The following is a 9,295-nucleotide window of genomic DNA, read 5'->3' as shown; positions in this document are numbered from 1 at the left end:
AGTTTGCACACCGCCTGTCTATCTTTTTTTGTTTGTGGGCCCATTTTATACAGAACAGAACACATAATCACAACTTACACATCCTGATACAGATAAAGAATGATTCAACATAACAAATTTTTGGATGAATTCATACATTTTCAATTCACTCTTTTACTAAAATGTGGATGAAGCGATAACACTGAACATTAAGATTGTTTGTGGAATGTGCAAAACTGATTTAAATAGTTAGTTGCTGGGTGTTTAGGTGTAAGTTGTTATGTGGCAACATCCTTTATCTGTATTCCATAGCTATTTTAATACAAAGTCAGCCAAAAATGCAAAAAATATTATGAGGTTTACAAAGTTTCAATTTTGCCACTTTAGATGTATAAGATGTACAACAAAAGCAACAGAGCTGCATCTCCAAGTCACAGATCAAAGATGATTTATAGCTGCTGGTTTGAACCTCAACCTCTGGATGTAACTGCTTGTAAGCTTTGTTCTTTTAGCTGCTAGCACACACACACACTTACTCACACACACAAACACACACAGACACCAGCTCTCGTAATGCATGCAGACTTTTAAAGTACAGAAGTCTGAGCTTGGAGTTTGGTTGAATGAATTAAACATGATCAAAATGTGGAATGTAACAAAGCAATACTCTCCATGAGGAGGGGAGATCAGAATTTCAACCTCTTACCCGAAAACATCTTCCAAGCTGTTTGGAGCATGTTGGTAAGACTCATGCAGTACTGCACCTTTGTCATGTGGATGGCTACACAGAGCCATCAGCCTCTGTAGTGTGTATGCAACATCTTTTCATCAATGCTGGTTGGCTGGTTACCTAGGTAACCCTCTGTTATGTGCAAGTTCATGTTCTCTTTGATATCCAGTTGATAGGTTTTCTCCCTCAGATCTTGGAAAATGATTATTCTTGAAAGAACAAACAAAAGCACATTTTGCATTCATCTGTGAAAATGCATCTTGTACAGCCAAGCAAGTGCTTATGCAACAGCATTGTGAAATGTAATAACCCTTAATTGCACAACTGCTTATTTATGCTAAATTAATCTCTTGTCACTGTACCAGCCACTATGTAACCAATAACTGAGAACAATGTAATACCTCTCTCTTTAATTAAAAACTATTCTGGAACTTGTTTGCATGTTATTCAGCACATTTTACCCCCTGACTCTGAACACAACATAACTCAACTTGAACAACGGAACAAGAGCAGCAGAGTGGGTTTTTCCCTGACGGCACACACACAGAACAGAGAGCCGGAGGCGGCCCTAAATCTAATTCCACTGAGCCCCCTCTCCACTTTTACTGCAGGGTATACTCCCTCTCGGGTTTTACTGCAGGGTAAATAAGCTGGTCTCACAGGGGTCTTTGTGACAGCATGGAAACCCATGGAAACACTGCACACTCCACTCACATATAAACCTGATGCTGGGGGAAACCATGGCCGCAGATTTACTCCCTCACTCTCTCGCTAGTCTCTCTCTCTCTGTGCCCTTGGGCACTATCTCTACAACCGCCCCCCTCACACACTCAAAACCCCTCCTTCCTCCTTCCTCCCCAGCTCAGACCTTGTTATTGCTGTAAGTTATGGCAGGAACAACAGCAACTCGGTTGTTCAAGGCCCATTCCCATTTACGGTTCTGCCATTTTATTAAACGGTTGTCCTTTGAATTTCAAACCACAAGACGAAGGAGGAATTAACGACTGGCTCACTGACTCAAAGGTGATATTGTAAAGTAGAGAGCATGTTTACTGAAAATTAGCTGATAACAGCTGCATCAGAGGATTCTGAGAAAGGACCAGAGGAGACTATGGTCTGTACAGTTCGTATTGTGGGTCTGAAAACGTAACAACCAGCAGGATGTAGAGAGATGGGAACTAAGTTGACGGTAAAGTCATTAACAGAGGGCCGTTCAGTCAGAGAGTGTGATTTAAAGGCCTGAGGAAGGTGTAGAAATGAGCGCATATGCTCTCAGTAAATCCTCTTGCTCTCTGTTGGAGTCACAGTGTAACACAGACACAAGCCTGTTTTCTTTTTCTCTGTGTACTGATTAAAAATAGCTGACAAATTATGTGCTGCCACAAACTACCTACACACACACAAACAAACACACACACACACGCACCTACCCTCCACCGCCTCCTAATGATGGTCCCATCCTCCTTCACTGTCAAATTCCACCTTGAATTGCTAACAAGCAACTGCAAGTCCTTGTAAGACTTTATAAATGATGTGCAACTTCTGTGTTTTGTGTTCGACTGATTCAGCAAAATTCAAATTTTAGCAATCACTTGAACCCCAGTGTTTTGTTTAATTACCATCTTGAATAGATTTTTTTTTTGCACAACACTTTCACATATAATCAGTATCAGCTTGTTTCAACGGCTCACTGAAGCTGCAGAGTGAATTACGCACATCCAAACATTTTAAGGCTGAAACATTAGATTAAATGGAAAAGTCTAGATAGTCCAATGCATCACTTAATGCACATTTTCCTGTATTCATCCTAGCATCATAGAGATTTTGAGATAAGGTCCGGGTGCACACCATGCATTTGTCATAAGGATTCCCCTGAGGTCTGAAGAGGTCTGAAGAGGTTAAGTATGACTATCCCACAGCAGCTAAACTCAAGAGGGATGAGAATTATTACTCTGCAGGATGCTTGCAAAACAATTCCAGCTCATGAATACTGATCAACCCGCAAGATTAAACTGAATAACAACTGATAAGAACTATCAAATGAGCTTTCATGGAAGCCGGAAGGTAAGGTTGGGAATACTATGAAACTAATTAAATAATTACTAAACATACTGTATGTGTTTATGTGATAAATATATACATAAAACATATGTGTTTTGGACATTTCTCATGAGAAATATATTTCATATTAGATTTGTAACATTGTTTTGCTGTCCTGCAAAAAACACCTCCAAAACATTCCATGAGCTAAGAAAAACACATTTGTTTTTCAGCTTTTTGACAATGCATTTTCTTGCTAGGATGTAACATTGTTTATTTAGCTCACTGACTTTTAATTCATTCTCCTTTTATCTCTGATTTTGGACTTCACAAACTCTTGAGGAACATATCTGGCTCTTTAGATGCTAACTGATCCACTTAATTCCCCAGCTAGTCGTTTACTGTGTCTGTTTGCTGTTTGGTGCTGGATTGGTGCCCTAAGTCCGTTTTTAAAGCTTCTTTTGCTTTTGGCGTTAGCTGCCTGACCCTATAACAGCCGTGAGTGAGATCCAATACAGTCAAAGTGCCTAAAACACTTTTTATAGTTCCCCATGCTACAGATGGCTATTGTCTTACACTACTGCTACTTGTTTTCTAACTGAACTGAGCTGTCTTTATATTCAAAATGTGGTTTTTGATTGAGTTTCAAGCGGCAAAATAAGTGAACATTAATGCGTTTTTCTGAGTGGTTGTGCCCTTTGTAAGTCGACCCCACGGGCTCCTCTGTGATGACAGAGAGCCATTCATCCCTCTCTGAGCAGAATGTCACTTTTGTGGCTTTCCAGACTTTCAAAAACCACAGCCTTGTCAAAAGAAGCCGATTATGATTACGGCCTCCTTTCATTTGTTCACTTGTAATTATCTCAAGTTAGTTATGTAAAGAGTTTGTTGGACTCGCCAATGTTTAGTTTTTTTATGGTGAGCTGAAAGTTGGAAAACACATCCACTGGTGCTTTGCGGAAAAAAAATGAATTTGTGTAGTTTCCTGGTCTGTTCTATTGTGTCTGTTTAAAACTAAAAAACATACAAAACAAGACATACTACACACCACCTCACAACACATTACAGCTTGCTCTGTAATGGTTTTGTTTTTTAAATACATATGCCCATGACGTGACCAGTAACTAAATCCAGCCGTGATCTTTCTAAAGGCTAAACACAGAAACATTGTTGGATCGTTAATACAAAAGAATAAGGACCAAGCTCACTTTGTTTACTGAGGGAGGAGTTCTTGAGTTCTGTCGATCTTCTTTCTTCTTTCCTTCACTTTACCAGATGGTCTCATCAAGATTGAAACTTGTACAATACCAAGTAATACCTAAATGACAACTAATGATACAAACAGTAACTAATGAAATATCGTGTCGGGGAGTCATGAGTTATGAGGGGAATTCATCATGGATAGGTTACGTCTTTTAATGTTCTCTGTTAAATTGATAGTCAGATGCATGCTAAAACACGAGACAGCTTCTGATGGGAAACAACAGAAAGGTTTGTTTCGTCAATCATTTGTCCTAACAAGGGGATTGCAAAGTGCATGCACTTGGAATAATGTTCATGTTCACCAAATGTAGTATGGCATGCGACGGATCCTTTCATTTGGTGTTGATCCTTTTCACTACTAGTATCAATACTCAAATATTTTTGTGGTATTGATACTTAAGGTATCTTAACTCAACCCTTTCACTCACTAAAGAGCATGAAAAAAACACATTTGGATGCTTATTTAAAATATTGAAGTCATATAGGATTTAGTTGGCAATGGTTGTTACACCACACTAAGAAGGCCTCCTTGTAAGATTAATTATTATTCTTTTGCAATCAATCCCCAAATAAATAAGGAGCTTTTTAATGCAACTTGGGATAGGACAGACAGCTACCTACTGTATGCAAACATGCTAGCTGAGTGTGTTGTAAACTCCAGGTCCTGATCATTTTAGGATGCAGAGCATTGTGGAGCATTTTGTCTGAAATAAGACATCAGCCTGCCATTGATTTATTCTTGTCACAGAGCTACATCAGAAGCTAATAGCAACAGCATGTTTTATTCGTTCCTCTCAAAGGCTGGAGAAGTGAAAAATATTGTATTTTCTGTGTTTGGTTGTGTGCTTTGGAGTATATAGACAGAACTTAGGAAACTTTTCCATGACCATAAATTGCTGTAATTATCATCCGACCTCTCTCAGCAGCCAGAGTAAATGAGCACCTGTCAATGGATATACACTTTGGTATTGCTGATCCTCTGTACAGGAGGGAACGACAGAATGTGTCACAAGAGGACTACTTAACCAAAAACAAATAAATTGAATAAAAATCTGCTGAATACAGGATGAATGAGAAACTCATATGTTCTTATTTTAATCCTTCTTTTCTTGAAGTTGACTGTTCAAATTTAGGAAGGGTTAATCATGTAATAGGGACAGGATGGACAGCACTACAAAAATTGCAGAGTGCAGCAAAAGGATGAATGGTCTGTGTCACTGAGTGGCAAGGACGATCTTCTCTTTGTCAAACTCCTAAATCACGCGCCACATCGGAGCAAGGTTGATTAACACCTGCTTTCAATTAAGGGACTTTTTCATCAAGCTCTGGTCGGAAACAGAAAAAAGGAGGCCTCACGCCTCGTCACGTCGAAGATGTTCCTGAAATTAGAAAGCTATTAAATCAGAGGAGCAGGCGCACGCCGTTGCGAGAGGCGTCGTTTATCTTCATTTGAGTGGGCCCTCCATGATCATCTCCACAGGGGCGTCTAATTGAAAAAGGGCTTCAGAAATGCGATTGTTAGCAGCGATAATAATTTATTACTCTCAGCTTGTGGAGTCCTGGGAGTCATTTGTATTCATTAGTGTAAATTCAAATTATGTTTGTGATTAAAATGTGACTTTGACAGGCAGAGGGGCCTCAGACAGGGACAGGCACTGATGAGACCTTTGCTCCGGGTCACTGCCTCCCTCATTCGCCTCCTTCTAAGTACGCTGTGGAGAAGCCTTCTTTTACGCAGCACCATCAATCTGTGTCTGATTCAAGTTGAGACGTTAGCCTTGATGGCCTCTAGTTAGGCGTGTGTGCATGCTCTGAACACACTTAGTAAGCAAATGAACCTACCTTCTGAAAGACAACACAAATCAGACGCAGATAAGACACGGGCGTTACCCAGTAAAAAGTAATTCTTCTCTTTTCTCTTTTATGGAGCCAGTAGTGCAGGTTACTGTTTGTCATGCCTGACTAATATTGACCAAGCTTTTCTCTAAATGTCAGGCAGTGATTTCTTTGACATCCAAGAGATGGCAGTTAAGTAGGTCAGTGTCATTGTGATGAACATCAACCATGGCGGGTCAGCGACTGGGCTGCTCCTCCACTTGTCCGCCTGTCACAAACCACTGAGCCAGAGGAGGCAAGGAGCTGAGTGCTCCTTTATTGAAGCCCAGTAAATTACTCCAGTACAGGCTGTCACCACGTAAAGTGAGGAACTTTATCAGATGTACACTGCCAGAGGTCATATTTTATTGACCTGACAGGTTGCTGGTGGGGGCCTGCTGGAGAGGGTGATAAGGCTGGGGCAAAGGCTGATGGTTAAGGGCTGTTTGTGTTGATTATGAAAATGTCAAACATGGCGGATGGGAAGAAAGAACAGCTCAGATTTTTCAATGGTTATTTTCCTTCTGCTTTTTCATGAACTTAAGCCACATGCAAATGTTGTGTTCATTAAGTCCACATCTGCAGAAGTGATTGTGCAGATATTTAAACATAGAATAAAACTTTGCATTGAACACGGCTATATATAATGCACTATATTTGCTGTCCACCATTGTATTTAGTATCAAAATGAAAATTACAGTCGTCCAACACCCGTCAATGATGGTGATTACCCATAAACCTGCTATTTGATGCCCACTATCAAGTAAACTATTTTGGGTGTATTATATAAGGAGAAGTGAATGAGTAATGAGTAAATGAGTGATAAACCTGTTTATAGACTAACAATGCTACTTTATATGAATCATTTAAGTATAGATATTCATGGCAGTATGATTATTTTTCAGTTGGTGGGGATACCAGTAGATGGAGCTAAGAAGCCTAACCTGTCATTACATTAAAACACCTTTTTTGTGACTCCCCTGAGATTTTTGCTAGAGATAACAGTGAAAGTTTGAACCCTTAAAAAGCTGTGTGAGGAGCATCACATGAGCCTGTGCACAACAACTCACCATGAATCATTATTACACTGGGACATCCTCGGGGCCAACATGGGGCCGACAGAGAGGCATCCTTTCCCCTCCTAAAGCTCTGCGTCATGAAAACAGATTTCCCTTCTCAATTACGCATGAATCCCTCACTTCATAACGTCATACATTTCTATGCAAACATGGGAAGAACGCAATCACACACACATACACACATTAACAACTGTATACCTGTGGAAAATCCCAGAGTTTCCTTCTGACCCTGGTCCACACTTGACTCAGGGACAGGAGCAGCAGCTTACATCAATGGAGCTTTTCTCTTAGGTGAAGGGAAACCTCATACACACACATACACTCAGCGTGCACGGACACACACCAACAGGGCAACCCTCTTACGTACTCCCACGCTCCAGCCGTCTGTAAATGTCAGACCGTGGGAGAGAGGGTTTATCTTGGAGCAGCATGGTATTTTTACACCTTTCGTTACTGCCCGTGTCACAAGTAGAAATAACACACAAACATTGACGACTTCTAATACTGCCCACCAATGAAGGGCAAACCTTGGCCTTTCTGCGCTACCTCACTGTGTATAACACAGAAATATCAAAACACTTGAACATCTATGCTCTGAGGCATTTATTCATGTATATCATGTTTAACCAAGAGTCAAGATCAGAGCCAGTGTCCATCATGATGGGTAATACTGCTTGAACTTCTTGAAGGTGAGAAAGAGTTTCACGTCTCAAGGTTAATGATTATTTTTATTTGGATACTAGACTTTGAATTTATATCATTAAGAATGTATGTGTTTTAATTAGGTTTTGTTTTCCACTTGAGGCTGTTATTGCTATCCGCAATCTGTGTTCTACAGCTTTTCTCTGTTTGTACCATTAGTGACTCACTGGCTTCCTGTGTTATACAAACACCTTATCTGGATGCACTCAGTTTATTTTGTGAATAGGTGGCATTTCCCCCAAAGAACGGTATGGTTTTTTTTATTTGAGAGCACCCTACTCAACCTTTAGAGCACCTGAATACTCTAACATGGTAAGTGTTTTTCTATTTAATTTGGATTTCCTAAGCACCACCTTTTTCATTCTGTTATGTTCTCTTCTTCAGCTCGATGTGTAGAAATCATTTAAACTTGATAAGGAATCCCACTGTAGTGATGTTAGGTCACTGTACCACTGGAAAAACAGTCCCCTTCCTGAAGACTCGGTTTGAAATGTGTTTGCTGTCCGAAACCCAGTCAGTGCTGTCTGTCAATTAAAAGTGTTGTATTTGTGACTTGATTTCATTCAACATGCAAAGTAGCCTTAACTGAATGTTTGATAGCACAGTTGAATTTAAACAAACAGCCACACAGTTACCACAATGTGAAAAACTTTTATAGTAGGCCATTTACATACATATAGTGTGATACAATTACACTGGTATAGCAGAAGATTTTTTTTTTTTATGGGTGACCAATCCATAAACTTACCTCTTACTATTGATTGCAGTCTGATGGTACTGTAACATTTCATATTGATGCAACTATACTGATACTAATATTGACACTTAATGAAATATAAAATAAATTGATCGATTTAATATATTTATTTGTTAACATATTTACATTTTTTACATGTTTACATATTTACATTTTTTTAAATGTATTTACATATTGACATATTGCAATCTTTCCATTTTTATTTGTTTATTTTTTTTACATATTTACACATTTACATATTTACACATTTACATATTTACATATTTACACATTTACATATTTACATATTTACATATTTACATATTTACATTATTGCATTTAAATAGTAAACTGAAAGATTTATTATTTATTTACTTTCAGTTTACTTTCTTCTCCAGAGAGCAAGCCACATCTGAAATCAACATCCACCGGGAATTTTGTGATTTTTTGGCAACGGTGGCAAGGAAAAACTCCCTCTGAGAGGAAGAAACCTTGGGAGGAACCAGGCTCTCTGGGGGGGCCCTTCCTCCTAAGGGCTGTGGGACCGGCTGCTGCTCCTGGCCGCGGGACGGGCTCATCATCCATCCGCTGAACGTGAGAATAGAAACACCCTTAAAAATAAATACAGCATCCCCCCCATTTTGAAGACAAGTGTTTGATGGATACTGTCTCGTGTCTTGTATGTGTGTGTGTGTGTGTGTGTGTGTGTGTGTGTGTGTGTGTGTGTGTGTGTGTGTGTGTGTGTGTGTGTGTGTGTGTGTGTGTGTGTGTGTGTGTGTGTGTGTGTGCACTTACTTGTCTTGTGTTCCATCCACTTATCTTGTTGCGCCCCTACTGCTGATGTTTTCCCAAAGACGGGAAAACATTCTAGTCCTGAGAATAGAAACACCC

This window comes from Anoplopoma fimbria, chromosome 6 (assembly GCF_027596085.1).
Source record: "Anoplopoma fimbria isolate UVic2021 breed Golden Eagle Sablefish chromosome 6, Afim_UVic_2022, whole genome shotgun sequence".
Lineage (NCBI taxonomy): Eukaryota > Metazoa > Chordata > Actinopteri > Perciformes > Anoplopomatidae > Anoplopoma > Anoplopoma fimbria.
This window is presented reverse-complemented; position numbering follows the sequence as displayed.